At 44.2% G+C, this 26,429-nt stretch overlaps 1 protein-coding gene across 1 annotated transcript in view; it reads right to left on the bottom strand.

The window, feature by feature from the left end:
• LOC136373304 (zinc finger SWIM domain-containing protein 6) overlaps positions 1 to 26,429 on the bottom strand; it is a 99,863-nt gene that overhangs the window by 4,698 nt on the left and 68,736 nt on the right. The window lies entirely within an intron of this gene.

Raw genomic sequence — 26,429 nt, 5'->3', positions numbered from 1 at the left:
GGAGAAGGGGGACTACATCAGGCTTATACCTGCAAAGCTGTGGGATGAAAGGTCAAGGTTAGAGGGATGGAGTGCAAGTGAGAGTCCTCTGGTGATGACCCTGAAATGTGCCAGCCACAATGGAGCACACTTGCAGTCATGGAAATGAGCCAGGGACTCGTGAAGTAACAGAAGTCAACAGGGAAACACCATGGAAATATCTCAAAAGAATTAAGGGATGTTCTAGGAAGGATACATGGCTGAATGCCCAGCTGAGGTGCCTTTACACCAATGCATGCAGCATGGGCAACAAACAGGAGTTGGAAGCCACCATGCTGCTAGAAAGTTATGACCTTGTTGCCATTACTGAAATTTGGTGAGATGAATCCTATGACTGGAGTGTGACTATCAATGGCTACAGGCTGTTCAGAAGAGACGGGGAGGAAGGAGAGGCAGAGGAGTTTCTCTCTGCATCAAGAGGTGTATTGTGAAGAGTGGGAACATTGCTAGACACTCAGCATCCTAACCAGGATTAGAACAAGAGAATATTAACCCTAAAGGCTCTGCTAATTTGTGTGTTTGCTGAGCATGCTGTGAAAAAAATTACCTCAGTGGAAGACCACCATATGAGTGTGTAACATACTGTGATTGAAAACAATCACATGAACAGAATGCTTGAGACATGTTTTGTGTGTTACAAAATTAGCAGAGGCCCTGAGGACCAATCAGAAGGCAGTTACTTATCTGTAACAAAATTAAACTAAAAGGGAGTTTGCATGGGAAAGAGACAGACAAGAAGAAGAGAAAAGCAACACCTAGAGCAGAGGTCAAAGCTATAACACTGCATCAGTGTGTTTTCTCCTAGCTGCCATATTGATATTGACATTTTGATTTTTTATATTCAGATTATTTCTTACATTTAGATTTTTCTTTGCATTTGATGTCATCACCAACAGTGCAGAGTTGTCTCTGAAAAACCGCCATGAGCAGGTCAAAAGCCTGTGGATAAGGACCAGAGATCAAGGCAACAAAGGGAACCTTGTGGTTGGTGTCTACTACAAGCGACCTGATCAAGGGGAGCCTATTGACAAAGCCTTCTTGCTCCAGCTACAGGAGACATTGCACTTGCAAGCTCTCATCCTGCTGGGGGATTTCAAACCATCCCAACATCTGCTGGGAAAGTAGCACGGCAACCTGTAGGCAATCTAGGACACTCTTGGAATGCATGGACAACAACTTCTTGAGCCAGGTAATAGACAGCCCTACCAGAGGGGATGTGTTACTGGATCTGTTGGTCACCAACACAAGTGAGTTAATCAGGGACGTCAGGACTGGAGGCAGCCTGGGCTGCAGTGATCACACATTGGTGGAGTTTGCAGTCCTGAGGGATATGGGTCAGGTAAGGAGTAAAGTTAGGCCCCTGAACATTAGGAAAGCAAACTTCCAGCTCTTAAGGGAGATAGTCAGTGGGATCCCCTGGAAGACTACCCTCAGAGACAAGGGAATGGAACAGAACTGGCAGATCTTTAAGGAAGTCTTCCATAAAGCACAAGAGCTAACAATCTAGAGAATCAAGAAATCAGACAAAGAAGACAGGAGACTGGTACATCTGACCTGCTGGTCAAAGTAAAGGGAAAGAAGCAAATGCACAGGCAGTGGAAACTAGGACAGGTATCCTGGGAAGAGTATAGGGATGAAGTTCAGTTGTGTAGGGATGGGGTGAGGAAGACAAAGGTAAAACTGGAACTGAACCTGGCAAGGCATGCAAAGAATAACAGGAAGGGCTTCTATAGATCTGTGAACCAGAAAAGGAAGGTCAAAGGAGGTGCAGTCCCCTCAATAAACAGTGCTGGAAAACTGGTAAGAACAGATGATGAGAAGGAGGCTGAGGTACTCAAAAACTTTTTTTTTGCCTCAGTATTTAATACCTCACAAGTGGATGGACAGCAGGAAAGCGACTTGGGGAGCACAGTCCCACTGTAAGTAAAGCTCAGGTTTGTGACCACCTGAGGAACCTGAATGTGCAAAAGTACATAGGACCTGATGAAATGCATCCTAGAGTATAGAGAAAATTGGCTGATGTAGTTGACAAGCCACTCTCCATGATATTTGAAAAGTTGTGACAGTCAGGTGAAGTCCCAAGTGACTGGAAAAAAGGAAACATTGCACCCATCTTTAAAAAGGGTAGAAAGGAGGACCCTGGGAACTACCACTCTGTCAGCCTCACCTCTCTGCCTGGGAAGATCCTGGAACAGATCCTCCAAGAAGCTGTGCTAAGGCACATGGAGGACAAGGGAGGTGATTCAAGACAGCCAGCACAACTTCACCAAGGACAAGTCCTGCCTGACCAACCCAGTGGCTTTCTATGATGGAGTCTCTATATCAGTGAATGTAGTGGTTTCAAGTTCGCCTATTTTGGATTTCCAAAATCAGTGTAGTGGTTTGAGTGTCTCCTAGAATTATTAATTCTTTTTCTGCTGTGAGATAGAATTATGAGAGAAGCAAAGCAGGCTCAAAACATAAAAGGGTATAAAGACAGGTTATTGAGGGTTAGGTTTGTCCCTTAAAGAATTTTTTCCCCATAAGTTACCAAGGAGACCAAGTGTTGGATACTTAAACAAAGAGGTGGCCAAAACCCGGTTGGGGAGACTTTTTTCTTTATCTGTTAGGGAAGGGGCAACTGCCTTCTCTGTTAAAAACCGGGTGGAGCAGTGTTGCTTATCAGATGGGGCAGTGTTGCTTATCTCGGTTCTTTCTTCCACTACCCCCATGGGAATATCTTCTGTTAATGGACCATTAAAGCTCACCAATGGCATGACACATTACATCATACTATAGTAAGATGCTCTACCCAGGGAGGAGGAGTCAAACCATCTTCACCTAGATAAAAACCAGTGAAAAGTGTCACCAGACTTCCAGTGTTCCCACAAGACTCCCAAAGGAAGACTGGACCCATCTCTAGACCCTTGTCTCCACAAGACCATCTCTGCTTCCAACAAGACCACATCTGCCACTCCAGGAGGGCTTACTTTTTGGACTGTTTCCAACACCCTGACCAACAGGGCCTCAGGTTGTATTTCTGACTCTTTCAGAGTTTTTCTAGGATTGCTTATTTGTTTGTTTGCTTATTCTTCTGTACTACAACATTTGTATTTTTAATATCCCTAGTAAAGAACTGCTATACTTATTTCCAAATCTTTGCCTGACAGCCTTTTAATTGTAAATTTATAATAATTTGGAAAAGAGGAGGAAGGGGGCTTACATTCCAAAAAAATTCCAATCTTCCCTGGCAGATACCTGTCTATCTAAACCTTGACACAGGTTTATTAACAAAATTACAAGAGAAAGAAAAAATAAAAATCAGAATGAAAGCTTCAAAACACTTCCCCTCCCCCCACAATTTTATTTTTCCTTCTCACAGACAATGTATAGAGACAAAATTTAGAACCCTTGGTCAGTTTACTACTTAAAAAATAGTCTTTCATCAGTTCATTTAGAGAGAGAAGTCTCTTTTGGTCTGCTATGGAAACTTCCCACAAGACAGGCAGTCTTCTTGTGGCTTTTAATTTTCACGAAAGCAGTCACCCGGGAATCTGCAGTTGTGACATCCTTCCCATATTACGCAGCCTTCCCACAGTTGCATTATGGGCCATGATACTCATAGGGTGCTATTTTAAAAATGAACAGTCTATAAGCAAAGGGGGTTTTTTATCTCTAGGAACTGAGATCTTTTTTCTTTCTGGGGGCAAATTTTTGTCTCATCTCTCTCTGTTCAAGCTTCTCATAAGATTACAGCTACTTCAATATTTACTTAGTTCACTACAAATACCTTTGCTGAGATTTATAATTTGAATACTCTCATCTCCCCAATGCATATTTTCCATGATTTAAAGGGATATTACAGTTTATTACTATGGCTTACAAAAGAATTTCAGCTTAAAACTAAGGCATATTTTCATTCTCTGCCATCTAGGCTTCAACTTTTCCTTCACTGATTTTGATGTATTCATATTATCTCTCTACATGTTTCTGCTCTGTCTCTTTTCTCTCCCTCAAAGAAAATTTAATATTTTGCAAGTTTCATCTGTGTAAAAAAAGAGTTAAATCTCTCCCAGGTCTGCAGAAGGTATAATAGTTCTTCTGGGCAGTGACTGAAAGTAGTAAATTCAGGCTATGCCAGAGCTGAGCCACAATCTCTCATGCAGCTGAGCCCCTCCCTCTGCAAAGGGTCTTGGTAGCAGTGATTGGAGCATGCTAGGGGGAGACAGCTAAGATCTCATAGCAGCATGCCCGCAGCTGGGGCTTCCCCCCCTTCCTCTACTTGGCACCTGCTGGAGGAGAGAGGGGGGAGGGGGAACCGGCCTGGCCCTGCCAGGCCTCCCAGGGCCGCAATAGATAAGTGAATTTAGAGGCAAGATATTAACAGCCGCTGAGCCCGATCTGGCTGGGACGGAGCTTTCTCTCCTTCCCTCCCCCTGCCCAGCAGCCACTGGGCCCAGCCCTGCTGGAGCTGCAACAGCATCAGGGCCTGACCAGGCTGTGCCATGCCCAGGGGCCAGGTGGCAGAACGGGGCTAGCCCCGCCGGCCCCCGTTACTTCATGCCAAGCCAAAAAGCTTCCCGAGATTTTCCCCAGTTTTTAACCTGTGTTTTCAGAGAAGCATGTCACCTTTCTAGTGGCTTCACCAAATATCAATATTCAAATCTAGTCACTGATTAGTTTTGCTATGGCTCTTCCCAGAAAAATAATTTCTGTGCAAAACTAACACAGTGGACAATGGAAGGGCTGCAGATGTCATTTATCTGGACTTCTGTAAAGCCTTTGACACAGCCCCCCACAACATCTTCCTCTCTGAGTTGGAGAGAGATGGATTTGATGAGTGGACTGTTTGATGGATAAAAAAGTGATTGTACAGTCACATCAAGAACATAGTGGTCAATGGTTCAGAGTCCCAATGGACATCAATGATAACTTGTGTCCCTCCAGGGATCTGTACTGGGACCAGTGTTAATTAAAATCTTCTATATTGACATAGACAAAGGGATCAAATGCACCCTGAGAAATTTGTAGATGACACCAAGCTGAATGGTGCAGTTGACACACCTGAGGGGTGGGATCCAACGATTTATCTCTCTGGACAAGGAGTACCTGCAAAGAAGTTCTCTCATAAAGCCAGCAGAATCATGGAAAAAGGACTATAAGCTCTTATTGCTATGACCATATTTTATATCACTTGTAGTCATTGCCTGGGCAATCACCAACTGTATTAATTTTAAAAAGATAACTGCCAGATTCTGCACTTGAGATGAGGCAACCCTGGATATATGGATTGACTGGGGAACAAGCACTGTGGAAAGGGACCCGGGATCCTGGTTGATGGCAAGTTGAATGAGTGAGCAGTGTGTCCTGTCAGCCAGGAGGTCCAACTGAGATGTCGTGGGTTAATGCTAGTGGGATGCCAGGCACCCACCAAAGGCACTCACTCACTCCCCTCCACAGCTGGACAGGGGAGAGAAAGTTTAACAAAGGGTTCATGGGTTGAGATAAGGACTGGGAGAGATTGCTCATCAAATACCATCACAGGCAAAACAGGCTTAACTTAGAGATATGCATTGAATTTATTACACTAACAAAATCAGAGCAGGATAATGAGAAGTAAAATAAAACCTTAAAAACGCCTTCCCTACACCCCTCCTTCCTTCCAGCTCTGCCTCCTACCCCAGCAGCACAAGGAAACAGGGAATGCGGGTTATGGTCAGTTCATCACCCATGGCTTCTCCCACTGCTCAGGGAGAGGAGTTGTTCTCCTGCTCCACTGTGGAGTCCCTCCCATGGGAGACAGTTCTCCATAAACTTCTCCGATGTGAGTCCATCTCACAAGCAACAGTTTCTGCAACCTGCTGTAACTTGAGTCTATCCCACAGGCAACCATCCTCCCCAAACTGCTGCATCATGGGTCATTCTTCCTCGGGGTGCAGCCCTTCAAGGACAGGCTGCTCCAGCATGGGAGCAGGGCCCCTGTCTCCATGGGCCTCCCTTGGGGTCACAGCCTCCTCTCAGGCATCTACCTGCTCTGGCATGGAGCTCCTCCATGAGTTCTGGGTGGATCTCTGCATCCCCGTGGATCTCCATGGGCTGCAAGGGGACAGCCTGCTTCACTGTGTTCTTCACAACGGGCTGTAGAGGAATCCCAGCTCTGGTGCCTGGAGCACCTCCTCTCCCTCCTTCTTCACTGACCTTGGTGTCAGCAGAGTTTTTCTTCTCACATGTTCTCACCTCCCTCTTCTCTGGCTGAAATTACAACTGCACCACAATTTTTTTTTTCGTTTTTCTTTCTTCTTAAATCTGTTATCACAGAGGCATTACCACCATTTCCAAGTGGCCTAACCTTGACCAGTGGCACATCCATCTTTGGAGCAAAGAGAGATTGGCTCTGCTGGACATGAAAGAAGCTTCTAGCAGCTTCTCACAAAAGCCACCCCTGTAGCCCCCCTTGCCTCCCAGTACCAAAACCAAGCCATACAAAACCAATACACTGGACTTCCTTTATCAGTGTACGCACAAATTGAAGGCTAACACCCTTCCAATGTCCATGAAGAATTTTCAGCTTTCCCCTGTGAGAGAGTGGACTGTTAATGTTTAATGGTTTAAACAATCAGCAGGATGTTTTGCAGCTGATGAGCAAAGTAACCAATTAGTTGCAGAGGGTGTGCACACCCACCACCTCAGGCTACAAGTTGGGTGTTGAACAAGATAAGGGCTGATAAGAGGCAAATCCTGCCAGGTGGAATAGTGCTTTTTATCATGCCAATGTCCTTACACAAAGTGACTCAGGTGTGAAAATTCTCTTCCAGAGAAGCACTGGGACATTCACACAGAACATTCACATGTAGGCCTGAAGGCATTCATCCCTTCTGATGGCCCATAATTGACTCAACTATGCTGACCTAAGAGGCAGCTGTAATGTCTTAGAAGGTGTCATAAACCATCAAAGACTCGCAAAGTTTCTAGTGATCCACAGCATTACAACATTAAGTGTGAAACTCCCCGCTGAGCCTGAGCATATATTATCCCATAGAACTTCGTGTTTCTTAGGCTTTCCCCATCCCTGATGGATCGAGACTGCAACCATCACTTCAACCAACGGACATTGCAATTGCAACAACGAGATCTCATCACTGGACTCATGGGTCATGACTTTATACCTTTCTACTCTTATCCTTTCTTTCTCTTTCTTTTCCTTAATATATTTCCTTACATGTTATGCTTTTATATTGCTATATTACAATAGATAATTGTGAGAGAATAGATTATGGGACATTAGGAATGGGGCTTCAGTCGAGCCTCATCCCTAATGGGGTGCAGCTGTGTAAGACAGGTGACCAGCATTGAAGGAAAAGAAGTGCAGAATGCTGATGTGTATTGACCAATCACAAAAGAGCAAAAGGGCACACAGGTGTTAAGCATGTGAGAACGAAGGTATAAAAAGTTGTACTGGGGAATAATAAAGTGCTGATGCTTGCCACCGTTTTTGGTGTTAGTTGTGTGTCCTCCGTCAGATAATGACCAAATGACTACAAACCTGCTTTCCATTGCACTCAAATTGTTCTAAAAAAACCCCTACATATATATATTTATAAACACCAACCATTCAGTGTCATTTCACTCTAATCCACCCCAAGGGATCTATTAGCAAGAACCTGGGTTATCCTTGCCTTTTGAAGTCTGTTGTAACACGCATCATAACACCTCCAAGTAGACTGAATTCAAGAGAAAACAGAGGGTGTGGAAAGATGGCTGAGGGTAAAATTAGAGGAAACTGAGATATTATATTCACATCCTAACAGAAGTTATAATGGTACAGAAATTATAAGGTAAAATGCAGCTGCTTCTCCCTGGATGGAATGTGGTTGGCATGCTGGAAACCTATTCCATGATGATTCCCAACAGCCACAGTCTGCAGCCATAGCAACTGCTAAGGGGAATGGAATGGAGGGTGGAGCAGAGTGGAGATACTGTGGCCAGTCTCTGTAGAAATCCTTGTAGGGAGAGCAACTCAAAGCTGTACTTTGCAGCTGATAAAGCCCATAGCACCTGTCACCCAAGGGAGAGAGATGTCTTGCTGTTGAGCCAACAACTGTGGTGAAATCATTCTTCCTGGATGAACTTGGTTCCTTATAGCCTAATTGTGATATTAACACACACTTCCACTCTAAAGTTATCTCCCTCCAAGGTATGACCACCCCTCACTGGGCATGCACTCTAGATTTTATTAACTATATATCTTTAAGACTGAAGTGAGACAATTTTACACCAATTAGTAACAAAGGTATACATGACTAGAGTCACTCAAGCTCTACCTAAACATAACGAAATAGTATAAAAGTAAGTCGAGAATGGGGGAGCAGTTAGGGAAGACTCCATCATAACTACTGGATTAAATTGATGGGCTGAACCTGTGTTCTCCCCCATAGGGACACCTATTGGGTAAGAACCATATGCTAGATGCACTGAATATTTTATTGTGGATTAGACCTTGTCTCTGTATTGCTTTGAATACATTTTTGCAGTCAGATACTATCACCAACACTCCTCAAATCTTAACCTGTCACAATTTTATATTAATAAAGTGCTATTCCATAAACTGTTAGTGTGAGTCCTTCACAGACATTAGCAGTCACCAGCAGTGGGTAACATACTTGAATAAAGTGGAAGAGGGGTCTCCATTATGATGTTAGTGTGTGTCCCTGAATAAGTCATTAAATCCAGCAGGACTGTTCAGTGAAGGATTCCCCTAATGGGACCCTGATAGACTGGTCCAGCACAAGGGTCTTGACTTTCCAGGGGTGCTGACAGACAAATCAAACACTATGGGTCGAGGAAATCTCCCCTTTTCACATGACACAGGGTTATGGACTGAATTTTGCTATTGGTGAAGAAGGAAAGAATAATAATAATAATAATTAAAAAAAAAAAAAAAAAAAAAAAAGCTGTGAATGACTGCTCCTACATAGAATCATAGAATATCCTGAGTTGGAAGGGACCCACAAGAATCACTGAGTCTCACTCCTGGCCCTGCACAGGACAACCCCAAGAATGCCATCATGTGCCTGAGAGCATTGTCCAATTTTGTTGTCCAAATATTTCTTGAACTCTGACAGGCTTGGTGCTGTGACCACTTCCCTGGGGAGCCTGTTCCAGTGCTCAACCACCCTCTGGGTGAAGAACTTTTTACTAATATCCAACCTAACCCTCCCCTGGCAGAGCCTCATGTCATTCCCTCAGGTCCAGTCACTGGTCACCACAGAGATCAGTGTCTGCCCCTCCTCTTCCCCTCACAGGAAGTTGTAGACTGCCATGCGGTCTCCTCTCAGTCTCCTCTTCTGCAGGCTGAACAAACCAAGCAACCTCAGACACTCCTCATATGACTTCCCCTCTTGACTTCACCATTTTCATAGTCTTCCTTCGGATTCTCTCTAATAGCTTTACATCCTTCTTATATTGTGGCACCCAAAAGTGCACATGGGACTCGATGTGAGGCTGTATCAGCACAGAGTAGAGCAGGACAATCGCCTCCCTTGACTGTCTGGCAATGCTGTGCCTGACCAGGTCACGGTTGGCCCCCCTGACTGCCAGGGCACACTGCTGACTCATATTCAACTTGCCATCGATCAGGACCCCCAGGTCCTGGTCTCTTATGAGGAGACACTGCAGAACTGGGCCTGTTTGGTCTACAGAAGATTGAGATGGGATGTCATCAGTACATACAAATATCTCAAAGGTGGGTGTCAAGTGGATGGTGACAGACTTGTTTCACTGGTGCCCAGTGACAGGTTAAGGAGCAGTGGACATAAACTAAAACATAAAATGTTCCACCTCAATATGAGGAAGAACTTCTTTCCATTAAGGGTGGCAGAGCATTGGAATGGGCTGCCCAGGGAAGGCGTGGAGTCTCTTTCTCTGGAGACATTCCAAACCCATTTGTATACATTCCTTTGCAATCTGTTCTAGGTGACCCTGCTTGGTAGGGGAATTGGACTAGATAATCTCAAAAGGTCCCTTCCAACCTTAACTGTTCTTTGATTCTGACTGTGTCCCTTTCCACAGCTCTGCTTTCCAGCCTCTTGTTCCCCAGACTGTACACACATCCAGGGTTGCCTCTTCCCAGGTGCAGAATCTGGCACTTGTCTTTGTTAAACTTCATATGGTTGGTGATTGCCCAGCCCTCTAATCTGTCCAGGTCTCTCTACAGGGCCTCTCTGCCTCTGAGGGAGTCAGCAATTCCTCCCAGTTTAGTATTCTCAGCAAACTTAGTATTCCTTTGAGTCTTGCTTCCAAGTAGTTTATGAAGATGTTTGATATGCTAAGGCCTGAACAGCAGGCTGTGTTGGTTTTGCAAGGCCTGGTTTTAGGTAGGGGAGTATGGGGAACAAACGGAGGTGCCTTCTGTGAGAAGCTGCTAGAAGCTTCTACCACATCTGGAAGAGCCATTCCCCGATGGCTCTGAAGATGGGCATGCTGTTGGCAAAGCCTGGGCCAATTAGAGATGATGGTAACGCCTCTGTGATAACATATTTAAGAAGAAAATCAAAACAAAGTGGGGGTGCAATTTGAATTCCAGCTAGAGAAGAGGAGGAGGTGAGAACATGTGAGAGAAACAACGTGGAAACACCAAGGTCAGTGAAGAAGGAGACGGAAGAGGTGCTCCAGGTGCCAGAGCTGAGATTACTCTGCAGGCCGTGGTGCAGACCATGGTGAAGCAGGCTGTCCCTCTGCAGCCCATGGAGGTGCACAGATGATGCAGACGTCCACCCACAGCCTGTGGGGGAGGTGCTCACGCCAGAGAGGATAGATGCCTGGAGGAGGCTGTGATCCAGTGAGAGACCTGGCGGAGAGAGGGGACACCTGCTTCCAAGCTGGAGCAGCCTGTCCTTGGAGGACTGCGCCCCGTGGAAGAGTGACCCAGGCCGCAGCAGTTTTGGGAGGATTGTTTGCCCGTGGGAGGGACTCACGTTGCAGCAGTTTTGGGAGGACTGGTGTTTATGAAATTGGAACCACACTGGAGAAGTTTACGGAGAATTGTCTCCTGTGGAAATGGACCCCACGGCATAGCAGGGGAAAGACTTGTCTCCCTGAGCAGTGGAAGAACATCTCGGGTGATGAAGTGACCAAAACACCCATGCCCTGTCTCCATGCACTGTAGGTGAGAAGGAGGGAGGGGGTTGGGGGAAGAAAAGGTGTTTTTAAGGGCTTATTTTACTTCTCATTATCGTCCTCTCATTTTGTTAGTAATAATTCAATTTGTACCTCTAAGCCAAGCCTGTTATGCCCTTGGAGTGTTTTCTCCCAGTCCTTATGTCAACTCATGAACCCTTCATTAAATTTTTCTCTCCTCTGCCCAGCTGTGGCAGGGGAGGGTGAGTGAGCAACTTTCATGCGTGTCTGACATTTGGCCAGTGTCAAACCATGACACAGGCCTAAGCCTGAAATTACTTACAAGATGAATCTTGAGCATGATGTTATTAACACCATCAAGGTTCTTTAGTTAAAAATAGATTATTAAAACATTTATATTAGTTGTTCTTAATGCCAAACCAGTTGGTGTAGAGATGTTTGTATAACCCTGTGTAGGATATATCAAGAAATGCTTTCAACACATATCCCTAAAGACTTGTTAGTAGAATATTTTAAGGTTTAGGCTCTGGCCAAGCCCGGGTCTCAGCTGATTGGGAAGTGGGCCATTAGAACCAGATGTTTTCTGCACAAAAAGGTAAGCAAGTCATTTGGACTTGTCAGTTTGGGCCTATAAAAGCTGGACCCCTTTCTTGGGTGAACTGGAGACCTCACCTATAGGTGGACGCACTGTGTAGGATTTTCCCAATTGCCCAAAAGGGTTCTCCAGGTCCTCACTGCAAAATGGGGCTCCCCAGCAACTGCAGACTCTGGATGATGGTAAAGGATTTAGGCAATTGGTAATGTATCTTTCTTGATCACTTATTCTCTCTCTCATACAGTAAAGATTACATGCACTACCTTGTTTATTTTTACTTGTTGCTAAAGCTAAGTGAGTAATAAGCTTATTGTTTTACTAAATGTATCCTGCCTCTGTTTTGCCTCAATATTAACAGTAAAATAAGATCATTCTTCCTATTGGTGTCTATGTCCATTCTATTGCCCCCGTTGATTGGCAAAACAATGCTGAAGAGCACTAGCCCTAAGATGTATCTCTGCAGAACCTCACCAGTGATCTGTTGCCAGCCTGATGTCACCCCATTCACTATAACCCTTTGCTCCTGACGCATGAGCCAGTTGCTCACTCATTGCATGGTGTGTTTATCCAGCTGTGTGCTGGACATTTTGTCCAGAAGGATCCTGGGAGATGCAGTATCAAAAGCCTTGCTGAAGCCCCAAAAGACTACATCAACTGGCTCCCCTTGATCACTAAATGGGTAACCTTGTTTTAAAAGGAAATTAAGTTTGTCAAGCAGGACTTCTCCCTCATGAAACCACACTCGCTGTGACCAATGATGACATTGTCCTTCAGGTGTTTTTCAATGCTTTCCAGAATAATCCTCTCCATAATTTTACTATGCACTGAAACAAGACTGGCAGGCCTGTAGTTTTCAAGGTTACCCTTCTTGCCCTTCTTGAAAATTGGGACAGTGTTTGCCAGCTTCCAGTCAACTGAGACCTATCCAGATTCCCAAGACTGTTCAAAAATTATTGAGAGGTCTAGTGATGAGATCAGCCAGCTCCTCCAGTACTCTTGGATGAATCCCATCAGGCCCTATAGACTTATAGGGAGCCAGCTGGAGCAGAAGATCATGCACAAGTTCTGGATCACCTGGGAGTTTATAATTCTCACAGGCATAGTGCTCCAGCTGGGACCCCCCTAGCCCATCGCCAGTGTTGAAGACCAAGGTGAAGAAAGCATTGAACATATCTGGCTTGTCCATGTCCCTGTTTGTAAGGTGACCATACTCATCTGTAATGGGCCAATATTATTTCTGCACTGCCTTTTGCTACTGACATATTTTTAAAAGTTCTTTTTATTGCCTTCCACAGTTCTGCCCAGCTCAAACTTCAACTGAACTTTGGCTGCAGGAATTCTCCCTACAGTGGCAAGTAGCATCTCTGTATTCTTCCCATGTCACCTGACCTTGCTTCTACTTGGCATACACCTTCCTTTTTTGCCTTAGCTCAGCCCGCTTGACTGCCAACATTTTGGAATTACCTGCCTCTGTGTTCTTATGAGTTGGTGCTTAAGAAGTAACCAGCCCTGATGGACCCCAGCACCTTCAACAACGTTTTCCCAGGGAACCTTGCTAGCTAGTTCCCTGAGCAGCCTGAAGTCTGCTGTCTTCGTGTCCGGGGTTGGAGTTTTGCTGGCACTTTTCCTCCTCTCACCAGAGATTTTAAACTTGATTTCTTTGTGGTCGCTTTGGACAAGATGGCCACCAATCGCCACTTCACTCACAGGCTCCTCTCTGTTAACAAGCAACAAATGAAGGAAGGTGGTGTGGTTTTACGTTTGCCAAATTTAGTGTCTGTAGTAAAGCATCCCCCACACCCCCAGCAGCTGTTTCCATACAGAGATAAGTTTGACTCACCCCTTGCATTTCTTATAAGGAAAAGAACCCAGAAACTTCTTTGCTGTTCTGACAGGGATTGGCTCAGTGCCAAGAGAGAAGCATCTATTGGACCTTGTAACCATTCTTCAAACCCTTTATCTCTCTATTGGCTACAAGCCAAACTGTCCTTCCTAGAACATTCAGTATTTAGGAAAGAGCACAAAAGGAAGAAGGCGGCTTTTTGGAGTGTTTTAGCAAGGTGTCAGAGGTTTCTAAGAAGCCTGTGCATGGCTTATCACTTGTTTTCTGTATCATTTGTTATTTTGTTATTTTTCCTTATTAAACCTTTTGTTTTACAAAACACCTCTGAAGAGCGGTCTCGCTAATTAATTACAGCCACTTCTCTGCAAAGACTGCACCCTCAGAGATTGATACATTAGCACATAGTTTATAAGACTCTGGCCACGTGCTAACCTGTATCAAGTCTCTGCTCCTTTTTAACTTTGGGAGATAGGATTTTGGAGAAAAAGGCATAACAGGCCTTAACTTAAGGTAAACAGATAGATTTTATTAACACACACTAACAGAAGCAAAAAAAAAAAAAAAAAAAAACCCACAAATGAAATTTCTAAACCAACCCTTTCTCCCACCACAAACTGTTCATGTTCTACAATCAATGAAAAAAGGCAAAACTCAGAACTTCAGGTTAGTACTACTTATAAAATAGTTATTCATTCAGTCTTTGAGAGAGAGAAGTCTTTCTTATTGTTTTGGTAACTTTTCATAAGAGAAACAGTCTGCTTGTGACTTCTAACACACAAAAGCAGCCCATCCAGGAAATTCTGCAGTTGTGGAACCTCCCATATTCACATAGCCTTTCCCATGACTACACATATGGGTCCTAGACTCACAGATTAGGGTGTCACTTTTAAAGATAACTTTGAAGACAAAGAATTCTTCATCCCAGAGAACAGAGATTTTTTTTTTTTTTTTTTTCATTAGCAGAGGGCTTCTCATCTCTCTCTGGTCAAACCTCTCATGGGATCACCCAAATCACAACTTCTAATTCAATATTCACTCAGTAAATTTCAGATACCTTTGCTTTAAAATCCAAAAATCATCTCCCCAATTTGTATTGTCTACGATTTAAAGGAATACTTTGGCATATTCATATTACAGTCTGTTACTAAAACTCCCAGGAGATTTCAGCCTAGGACTCAGGCAACTTGTCATCTCTCCCACTTAAGAAGTCACTCTTCATTTAATGACTTAGATATCTTCATATTGTCCCTTTACATATCTCTAATTCGGCCTTTTCTCTCATCTCTGAGAAGGGTTAAAGTTTAAGAAAGTTTCCATCTGTGTCAGGAAAGAGTTAAAACTCTCCCAGGCCTGCAGTGATCTCTGCCGCGGCAGCCGCAAAGATTTCAAAGACATGCCTTCTCTTCCACGCTCGATCTGATGGCGTGAGTTGATCGAAGCTGCTCTCTAGGGCCCGGCGTAGGGGGGGATCCCATCCTCCCCCCGGGCCAGGAGTGGTGGCAGCCACGCCCGGGGCATGGCCCAGCCACGGCCCGGTAACCTCCATCTCGGCCCCTGGCATGCGGCCAGCACTGCCGAACTGCAGCACTGCCACCGGCAGCCGGGGGAAAAGTGCTCAGCTGGCTCTGCCTCCTCTGAGGGCAGCGGCTCCCCGAGGGCGGCCGGACGCGGCCACTCTGGGGCAGCAGGGCCTAAGCCAAGCCCTCCTCGGCTGCCTATTATGTTAGCTGGTAGCCAGCTGGGAGGAAGAGAGCGATCCTAGGCTTCCTTTTAGCTTTTAAAGGCTGTGTGACCCAGAGGTGTATACCTGCACCAAATTGGCCATTCTGATTGTCAATTCAAAGGAAATCACTAATTGCTCCCCACCACCTGTGCTAAACCAACACAGAAGGCACCTTTCCTAGTAGTTCCTCTTAGCAGCGGTACCATGATGTTGTGATGCAGGTATTTAGGAATCTTCTGGACCTATTTATGCCAGAAGTGTGGTGTTCCCACTTAACATATAGCAAGTTGAAGTCTCCCATAAGGACAAGGGTGGTTGACTTAGAGGTGTCCCTTTGTTCCTTAAAGAATAATTCATCAGCATCTTTGTCCTGGCTGGGTGGCCTATAGTAGACTTCCACTGAGATATTAATTTTAAAGAATTAAGGACTTTAGTTAAACTAGATATTGCTGACGTAGACTTCCCTTTACATTTTGAAGAATAAAGGACTTTAGTTAAACTAGACATTACTGACGTAGACTTCCCTTTTACTAACTAGACATTGTTGAGGTAAACTTCCCTTTTTTTAACATAAGCCGGATTTAAGGAACCGATAAATCAGGAGACCTGTCAACTTAATCAATAGACTCCAAGAACACAATGTGATCATAAATCAGATAGTCTTGAGAAAACAGGATCCAGGTGTCACCAACACTAAAAGGTTAAAAAGGCAAAGCGAGGAAGACGCATCTTACTTCATCATTTTGAGACCCCACCCCCTAAGAAGGACCACCGACCCATTTCAAAGAACAAACTACGCATGCTTAATTGCTTTTTGGCTAATTACCATATGAAGCGGGGAATGGGATGGACCAGAGTCATGAATATGCATTTGTGTTTTGGGTATTCAACACTTTTGTACATAAAAAGACCCTGTGATCATCTGTAAATTGCGCGTGTGTATTTGGGAGCTATCCCTCACGCTGCCCGGCGTCGTAATAAACATACACTTTCTAACTTCAAACTGTTAGAGAGTCTTTGTCCGTCATAGTTGGATATTGGTATTAGATCAATATCCATATTTTTTTTAACAAATCATTTTGGCGACCGCGGCAGGACACTGCTCTCTCTGGCCGAGGGGGCCATCGGGGTCTGGGACCCCTCAGGGCGCCCGCCCAGAATTTCCTGGGAAGAGGGGCTCCCGTGGCCCTGCTGACACCCCCGGGGAAAGACCAGAGCCTGCTGGAACTACGGACAAAAGGTATGTTTAAAATATTGGGAACAGGTACCTTGGAATAGAGGCGGCTTATAAGTCATAAGAGACGTCTTATGCAAAGCAGAAGCCTGACTGGGTTTTGGAAATTCCGCGGAGTCTTGTAAATGGTTGGTTGTGTTCCAGGTAGAGCTGGTAACTTGTGGCTTCCTCCCGTAGAGGGGGAGGGCAGCAGCGGCCCCAGGGCCGTAGGTTTTATTGGTTTTAGGAGCAGTGGTGGCTCCGATCTCGGCTTGTAGTTTAAAGGTGCGCCTTGGGGATTCATACTCTGAAAGGCCGGCCCGAGTTTTGGGGCACGGAAGGTGCTGTCTTGGGTCGTGGTCCCGCGCCGAAGGTGTCTGTGTGGTGGTCCTGTGGTTTTGTGATTGTGTGCGCTTTGGTGAGGAAAAGAATCATTTGTGTACCGTATGTATTGTGGTTTGTAAAAGTTTGTGTAGTACGCGTTTTGGTTTGTGTGACTTTGCTGCGTGTTACTAACCTTTGTGAGTGTTTTTGGATGTTTTGCAAGTTTATAAGAGATTTTAAAACTCCCGCCGATCCGCGGAAGAATACCTTTGAGAAAGCGGAGGGATTTGAGTGCTTATGTCGTGATTGAAGTGTATCATGGACTGTATAACTAATGGTGTAATTTGAATCAGTGTGTTGTTTAGTAGAAAAACATCTGTGGGTGAACAAATTGTTGAAAAGAAAAGAAAAGAAAAAAAAAAAGAAAAAAGAAAAGAAGAAAACCCCCCCAAAAGAAAAAAACAAACCAAAACAAGCAAGGCTAAGGGGTTTTCCTTTTCAAAGTGAATGCCCGACACAGCCGCGGTGATTGGGGGTGATTTGTTTCCCCGGTAACCGCAGAGGAATCTAGGCTTGCGCAACCTCAAGCCACGTCCCTTAGCTCTTCGTAAGACGCGGAGAGGTTTTGGCGAGTGGATGTTTTAATTAAAAAGAAATATTCTTATCTGTTTGTGAGGTTTGCGGTTGCCAGTGTGTGGTAGTATCTTAAAGTGCTGGTGGCTTAGTCTTCAACCACAGAGGAGCAGAAAAGCAGTGTAAGATCAAGGGCTCGCCCGCTTCCCCGCTTTCCTGCGGAAGGGTCTGTGCTACGTCCCGGCTGAAATCTGTGGGAATTTTGGCTAGACCTTGTTAAATTTTTTTTGGTTCAATGTGTTTAGGGTCGCAAGGGACCCCGGCTGTTTCTTTTGTGAGCCTAAAACTGTTGGTGTTTGAAGCCAGGTCCCTGCAGAAAAGGGAAACCCGATCTAGCAGCTTTTGATTGTGTGCAGAGAACGGAAAGCCCAGTGCCAGCCGAAGTGGCCAAGGGATTTCAGTAGAATTGTTGGATTCCTGCGAGAACTCGGTTGATACTCTGCAAAGTTCACATTTGTTAATCTTAATTATTTTAGTAGTAATATACCCAAGGCAAGGCATAACAGAAGACCCGGTTTTAATAACCAGCAATTTGGGGTCAAGTGCCTGGCTGATTGTGTAGTGGTTTTTTTTAAGAGGAATTTTTTTTTTTTTTCATTTTTTTCTTTTTTTTTGTGTGTCAAAAGGCATTGGGAAAAATAGGATCCTGAATATGGGGGCAAATGAAAGCAAAGAGATTCCCAGAGGAAGCCCTTTGGGGTGCATTTTAACACACTGGAAAGAGCTGGTGGGCTATGATGTTACAGGAGGGAGCTGGTCAAGTTATGTACAAAGTGGTGGCCACTCTATAAACTTGATGAGGGAGTGAAGTGGCCAGCAAATGGTACACTGGACTATGAGACACTATTACAGTTAATGCTTTTCCTCCGGCGGGAACAAAGGTGGTCAGAAGTGACATATGCAGATATGTTTTTCAGCCTTCGAAATCACCCTGAGTAGCAAAGGCATTGTGGAATGAAGCCTCTATCTGATCCTTTAGTGTGGGGGTGGGCGGAGTCCTGGCTGCTTTGCCCTGGAGGGAGCCAAGCTGAGGAGTCAAGGAAGAATTTCGCAACTTCACCCTGAGCCACTAGGACAAAAAGACAAATCTCCTAGCCACGGCGACCCGTCTGGAGACCCACAAGCCCCCTCGGGATTTTATGTAGATCTGTTACAATTGATTGGTTCTGTACCCTTTTCCTCCCACCCTGGTGTCCCATAAAAACCCCTGGGTTTCCTCTGGTCGGGAGAGGTTCCTCGTCCCTGGATCCCTTTCGCTGGTACCCTCTCAATAAAGTACCATCTGCGGAAATTCCATACGAGACCTCTCTCTCTCTCACCACGGCCGGCTAAAAGAGGGGCTAACTCACAAGGGCATGAGCTAAGAGCACTGGGCTGAAATCACTGAAAGCTGAAATCACTGAGCTGAAAAATCACTGCTCTGCCCGATGCTGAGAAGCCCCTCTACCCAGCTGAGGAGCGCTCTGACCCCCCAAGGAGCTGTTTCTAGCGAGACATCCTTTGGGGTGGCTGTGGCTCTCTGGGTCCCAAGCGGCGGACCCCATCCACCAGCTGGCATACTTTAGTACTGGCCCTTGAAAAGGACAATAAAGCTACTAAAGGGAAGCCCAAACGTTGCTGCAGCACCTGCTCTATAAATCAGAGGTGCACACATCCTGACAAGGTATATCAAGTAGAGGCTTTGGAACAGGAGACAGAAGACATATTTAAACCACCTCCAAAAAGACAGGCAAGGGGGAGGGTGGGGGGAAATGCAGACTTCATCTTCCCTTGGAAGGACAGCAACTAAGGCAGGGATTTCTCCACCCACTCCTGAACCATACCCACCACTGCCTAGCAGTGGCAGTGAGTGGGATGAACCTGAACTTCCCGTCAGCCCCCAAACTTCCCCCACAAGGGCCTATAGCATCCAGGATCCGAAAACAAACCACAGGGATCATACAAGCATACATACAAGCAGATAAGCAATGACCTCTGATGGAGAAACAAAACTGATTAAAGTTCCCTTTTCCTCAATTAATTTAGAGATCTGGGGAAAGAGTGCTAAGGGTTATCGAAGTGATCCAATAGGGGTTGCTAAGAAAATGAAGTTTATTATTAAGCAGCATTTACCTGATTGGGCAGACCTCCAATTGCTGCTTGATGCCTTAACAGAAACTGAAAAGCAATTAGTTTTGAAAGTGGCTAAAGACCCAGGCTGGGATCCTAATAATGATGAGGGGTTGGGACAATTAAAAACATACCAAAAGTTGATAGTAGAAGGGCTAAAAAGAGCAATCTTCAAAACCATAATTTGGTCAGCACTATATGCTGTCAAACAAGGCTCCTCCCAAACACCTTGTGAATTTCTAGATGACCTGCAAGATGCGATGCACCGACACACCACCCTGGATCCTGGATCTAATGAAGGGACACAGCAATTAATAAATTTATTTTTAGGACAGCCTACAAGAGACATCAGGTGGAAACTCCAGAACATCTGGGGTCCAGACAGCCGGAATCTAGAAGGTTTACTGGATGAGGCCTGAAGAGTTTAATTCTTAATAGACAGCAGGGCAACATTTTCAGTGCTAAATAAGGCCCTTATACCTGTAACCAACGACTATGTTATGGTAAAAGGAGCGACTGGCCAATCTGAAAGAGGTTACTTTTGCGAACCACTGGAGTATAAATTGGGAAATAATGGAAAATTCTTCAATTTTTATATATGCCTAAAGCTCCATCTGCACTTTTGGGCACAAAACTGCTAGAGCAGGTGGAGGTAAAAAAAAAAAAAATTAAGAATGGGGAAATTATTTTGGAGGTAAAGTATCAACAATATTTAGAATAATGATTAAAAAAAAAAAAAAGTATCAAGTGTTTCCTGGAGTGTGGGCTTCTGACATACCAGGCAGGGCAAAGAATGCACTACCAGTACAAATCAAACTTGAAGAAGGAGAACAGCCAGTAAGAGTTAAACAATAACCCCCAAAAGAAAGAAGATAGAGAAGGGATTAGTACAATTATTGAGAACTTCCTGAAGATAGGACTACTGAGGGAGTGTCAGTCTGATTTTAACACTCCTCTCCTGCTAGTGAAGAAGCCCCACGGCTCATACAGGCTAGTACAGGACTTAAGGGCTGTTAACAAGATAACTTTAAACTTGTATCCAGTAGTTGCTAATCCTTATACCTTGTTAAATTATTTAACTCCCGAACTAACCTGGTTTACCGTTTTAGATTTGAAAAATGCTTTCTTTTGCCTCCCTCTCCATGAAGCCAGTCAGAAAATCTCTGCATTTGAGTGGGAGAACCCCAAAACAGGATGGAAGAACCAGCTCACATGGTGTGTGCTTCCCCAGGGGTACAAGAATTCACCCACTATATTTGGGGAGCAGCTTGCAAAGGACTTAGAGTCTTGGGTACCTCCACCAGGAGAAGGACAGTTGCTCTAGTATGTGGATGACCTCCTAATAGCCACCCAGACCCAAGAAACATGCGTGGACTGGACGGTAAGCCTCCTAAACTTTTTGGGCCTGCAGGGGTATCGAGTATCTCAAAAGAAAGCCCAAATAGTGACCTGGGCTATGAAGTGAGTGCTGGACAAAGAACCCTAGGGCAAGATCGCAAAGAGGCAATATGCCAGACCCCAAAGCCTCAGACAGTGAAGGAACTGAGAACCTTTTTAGGTATGACAGGATAATTATGGACTATTTGTTAAACCTCTGTATGCCTTGATCACAGAAGGAAGCAGAGACCTTCAATGGATGAAAGAAGCAGCTCAAGCGTTTGACCAGCTAAAGAAGGCCCTCATGTCAGCACCAGCCTTGGGACTTCCAGATGTGAGTAGGCCATTCTTTTTGTTTTCTCATGAGAAGCAAGGGATTGCTTTAGGGATACTAGCACAAAATCTGGGTCCATATCGAAGGGTAGTTGCGTACCTCTCTAAACAGCTGGATACGGCAGCTAAGGGGTGGCCAGGGTGTCTCAGAGCCGTCGCAGCAGTGGCAGTGAACATCCAAGAGGCACGCAAGTTCACCCTGGGTCAGAAGATGTGCTAGTGTCTCACACAGTGTCTACAGTCCTGGAAACGAAAGGGGGGCACTGGCTCTCCCCACAGAGATTCCTGAAGTACCAAGTGATACTGGTGGAACAAGATGATGTTGAGATTGTGGTAACTAACATTGTGAACCCAGCTTCCTTCCTCAGCGGCAGTATGGGGGAACCAGTGATCCATGATTGCCTGGAGACCATTGAAGCCACCTACTCCAGTCGCCTGGATCTGAAAGATACCCCGCTTGAAAATGACTGATGGGAGCAGCTATGTCATCAGTGGAAAGAGACATGCTGGGTATGCAGTTGCCACAAGCAGAAAGGTAATAGAGTCCAAACCATTACCAACAAATACCTCTGCACAGAAAGCTGAGATAATTGCCTTAATTCGGGCTCTGGAGCTGGGAAAAGGAAAAAGAATTAACATCTATACGGACTCAAGGTATGCATTTGGAGTAGTTCATGCACATGGAGCCATTTGGAAAAAGAGAGGACTGTTAAACTCACAAGGAAAGAACATTAAACACGCACAAGAAATATTGAGACTGTTAGATGCAGTGCAACTGCCTGAAAAGGTAGCCATCATGCACGTCAAGGCACACCAGAAAGTGAGCTCGGAGTTGGAAGAGGGGAACATGCTGGCGGATAGAGAGGCAAAAGAAGCAGCAAAAAGTAAGATAACTGATGACTTCTATTGAAGGTAAGCCAATATACAACAAAAAGGATAAGAGACTTATTAAGGCAGAAAAGGCAAGTTATAACCAGGAGGGATGGGCTGTGACAAAAGAAGGAAAACTTGTAGTACCCTCCTATTTGTTGTGGTCATTAGTACAGAGGGAACATAAGAAAACACACTGGGGACAAGTAACTCATCAGTGTAGTCTTTGCCTCCGAACTAATCCCAAAAACACCCCAAAACCTAAAGTGGGACAAATTGGGAAAGGCTGTGGACCTGGGCAACAATGGCAAATTGACTTTACAGAGCTGCCCAGGAGGGGAGGATATCGTTACCTATTGGTGTTAACTGACACTTTTTCAGGATGGCCAGAAGCCTTTCCTGCCAAAACAGCTAAGGCCCGAGAGGTAACCAAAGCACTGTTGCAAGAAATAATACCTCGTCTTGGAGTTCCAGCCACCATATCCTCAGATAGAGGACCACACTTTATTTCAAAAATTGTACAGCAAATAAGCAACCATCTGGGAATAGACTGGGAATTACATACCCCATATCATCCTCAATCTAGTGGCCAAGTGGAAAAATGAACCACTTGATTAAACAACAAATAGTGAGACTGGAGCAAGAAGCAAATTTGCCCTGGCCCCAGGCTCTCCCATTGGCATTATTGCGAATTCGGACAAAACCAAGGGCAAAAGAGAAACTGAGCCCTTTTGAAATATTATATGGAAGGCCATATGCAGTTCAAGAAGGAACAACACCCATGCAAGTAGGGGCACTAAATAGACAACTCAGAGAAATTGAGAAACGTGTCTGGAGCTCAAAACAGGGAATTAGATGGGCCAGTACATGATATACAACCTGGGGATTATGTATATATTAAGTCTTTTGCAGAAAAGACCTTGGAACCACAGTGGGAAGGACCATTCCAGGTGCTTCTTACTACCTTCACTGCAATCAAGGTCAAGGAACTGAAGGCCTGGATCCATCACTCCTGAGTGAAGAAAGCCCCAGAAGGAATCTGGAAGATCACACCAGGCGATAATGAACTGAAGCTGAAGTTCACTCGGAATCACGAATAGATGTATTAACAGTATGGACATTATGTGGAAAGTTGTAATTATTGCAGTAATTCCCTTAACCATAATGAGAGTCAATGCAGTACCACGCAGATACAATGTGACTGAGATAAATAGGTGTCAAAGGAGAGCTTATGATGCTTACTCTCGTAAGGCTCTAAATAAGATGCTAAAAGTCACGAATGCAAGCTTGTGGGAAGGAAGAAATGTTTGGGGATGTAAATATGCATTCGTACAAGATGGGTTCCACAAGGCTTACCACCCACCCATGAGATCCATCCGCATTAGTCCTGAATGTTGTGACAAATGCTTGAGTAAATGTCCACAGTTTCCACTCAAAATAGAGGGGTGTGCAATAACCACACATGATGCCTCAGTGGACCTGATACATCCAATAGTCCCCTTAGGATTAAACCATGAGGGAACTGTATTGTACCCTTCTGAGCAGAGGATGTGGGCACGAGAAATTGAAGGAAAATGGCAAACTGTTAATCTAGAGCCCTGGACTGCGAGGAAGGTGTCAAAGACACTTGCTTAGATACAGATCAAAATATTTGTCACTTTGAAACGCATCCAGGTGAACAGAAAACTTCACTGGTATATACAGGACAAGGTTGTGTCTGTCTAAGGACAGCGTGCCCCATCTTAAGAATAGACAGCCAAATTGTAAAGGAGACCAAATTTAATTTGTGTGTTTGCAATTTTGTCAGAATTAAGGGATGTGATTTTTCCTATCGAGCACCTGTAGTATCACAACAATACTGTGCAGAAGATACTGTCTGTGCCCATAGGGATGAATTTGACTCTAGTTGCTCAATTGATGAAACACCCGGAACTGAGAGAGATCTTAAAGGAAATTAGAGAAGGGGGCAAAAAGACATTAATTACAATTCACCATGATACAGAGACCATCAAAGGAGTTTTTAAAAGGTTTGAAGAACATTTGTCTCATCATTGGTGGGATGTTCTTTTTGGGTGGTCTCCAAGAGCAACTGGTATACTAAACACCTTAGTCCACCCCATAGTTGTGTTGACTTGTTTGGAATTGGAGGATGCTACGACGAGTAGCAGCCTTAACCTTACTAACAAAAGCATGTGGCTTAGTCTTGAGAGACACCAGCTGTGCGGCTTGGATAGATGAAGAAGACTCTCTATATTGAGTAAAGGAATTTACTCACTTTAAAGAAGAAGTGGGGAATGAGATATTAATTTTGAAGAATTAAGGACTTTAGTTAAACTAGATATTGCTGACGTAGACATCCCTTTACATTTTGAAGAATAAAGGACTTTAGTTAAACTAGACATTACTGACGTAGACTTCCCTTTTACTAACTAGACATTGTTGAGGTAAACTTCCCTTTTTTTAACATAAGCCGGATTTAAGGAACCGATAAATCAGGAGACCTGTCAACTTAATCAATAAGACTCCAAGAACACAATGTGATCATAAATCAGATAGTCTTGAGAAAACAGGATCCAGGTGTCACCAACACTAAAAGGTTAAAAAGGCAAAGCGAGGAAGACGCATCTTACTTCATCATTTTGAGACCCCACCCCCTAAGAAGGACCACCGACCCATTTCAAAGAACAAACTACGCATGCTTAATTGCTTTTTGGCTAATTACCATACGAAGCGGGGAATGGGATGGACCAGAGTCATGAATATGCATTTGTGTTTTGGGTATTCAACACTTTTGTACATAAAAAGACCCTGTGATCATCTGTAAATTGCGCGTGTGTATTTGGGAGCTATCCCGCACGCTGCCCGGCGTCGTAATAAACATACACTTTCTAACTTCAAACTGTTAGAGAGTCTTTGTCCGTCATAGTTGGATATTGGTATTAGATCAATATCCATATTTTTTTTAACAAATCACCACAATAACATTCACTTTATTTGTCCCTTAATCCTTATCCATAGACTCTCAAGTGTGTCACTGCCAAATGCAATTGCTAAGTCGCCCCTCCCCCCCCCGGCCACTCAATGATCTCAGAAATGCTCTTTAGGACTCAGCCTTGACAAACAGCCCTGTGACTGAGCTCCTCTTGAGCTTGTCCGACACTGTTCACTCCAGGAGCTGGTGCTGTCTAATGAGCTCCTGGTTTTAACAAACTGCCTTGGATTTTTTTTATTATTATTATTTTTTTTTCCTGAATAATGTTACCAAACAAGTTATATTTCTTAGAGAAGGAGTCTATGCAGCAGTGGGGGAAGATGTTAGAAAATTCTTTTAACTAGAGCACAATCATGTATGACCCCAATATCCATGGTTAATGCTTAGTTTGGTACCATGCAGTGCTTAGTACAAATGCCAGAGATTATGTGGCCTTGTGTTAACTCCCTACATTTGTGACTAATAGTCTTGTGCTAGCTAATGCTTCCTTGTTTACTTATATTAGTGATTAATATGTACTAGCAGATGTCTTAGTTTTGAGAACAGAGATAGAGTGCCAGAGCAAAGAAGGATAAGAGAAGTGCATCATAACCTGACCACATATTTGAGATACTCTCAAGAAAAGAAGATTCATCAGAAAGATCCAGGACCATTAAAGGGATTTTGAGGAATGGGATGTTCCCAAATGACCCCCAAAGACCCTCCTAAGACCCCTACTCCTATCCAAATTAGTTCACATAAATAATTAGCATATATGCATGTATTCAGGAAATGTAATATGTAATAGAAATGTGATGAATATGTATTAGTTTCATTATATAACGAGCTCTGTTAAGTTGCTGCTTATGCATGCTTTGAGGAGAAATCCCCATGCATCCAGCACTGTTAATACAGTAATGTCAGCTTTCTAACTAAACAAATTGGTTGGAGAGTTTATTTCCTGTTCTGGGACAATGAATATTACATTAAATAAGGTATTTTATTTTAAGGTATTTTTTGCCTGCACATGTCACACTGAGAGAAAGTATGCAGTGTGAGGCTGAGAGGTTTATGTAACTGGTTGTGGGCTTGGGTAAGATCATGCGGTACTACAGGGACGCCTGGAGTGCAATCTCAGTTTTGAGAAAGGTTATAAAAGGTTATAAAATGGTTGTAAAAAGTTTTAAAATTATTTGAAGGTGTCAAAAGGTTTTTAAAGTGTTAAATACAGGAGCAGGGCTATCTTAACAGTTCCTGGGATAAGAGATCCCAAAAAGCTCTCCA

Source organism: Sylvia atricapilla, chromosome W (assembly GCF_009819655.1).
Source record: "Sylvia atricapilla isolate bSylAtr1 chromosome W, bSylAtr1.pri, whole genome shotgun sequence".
NCBI classification, from domain to species: domain Eukaryota; kingdom Metazoa; phylum Chordata; class Aves; order Passeriformes; family Sylviidae; genus Sylvia; species Sylvia atricapilla.
This window is presented reverse-complemented; position numbering and strand designations above follow the sequence as displayed.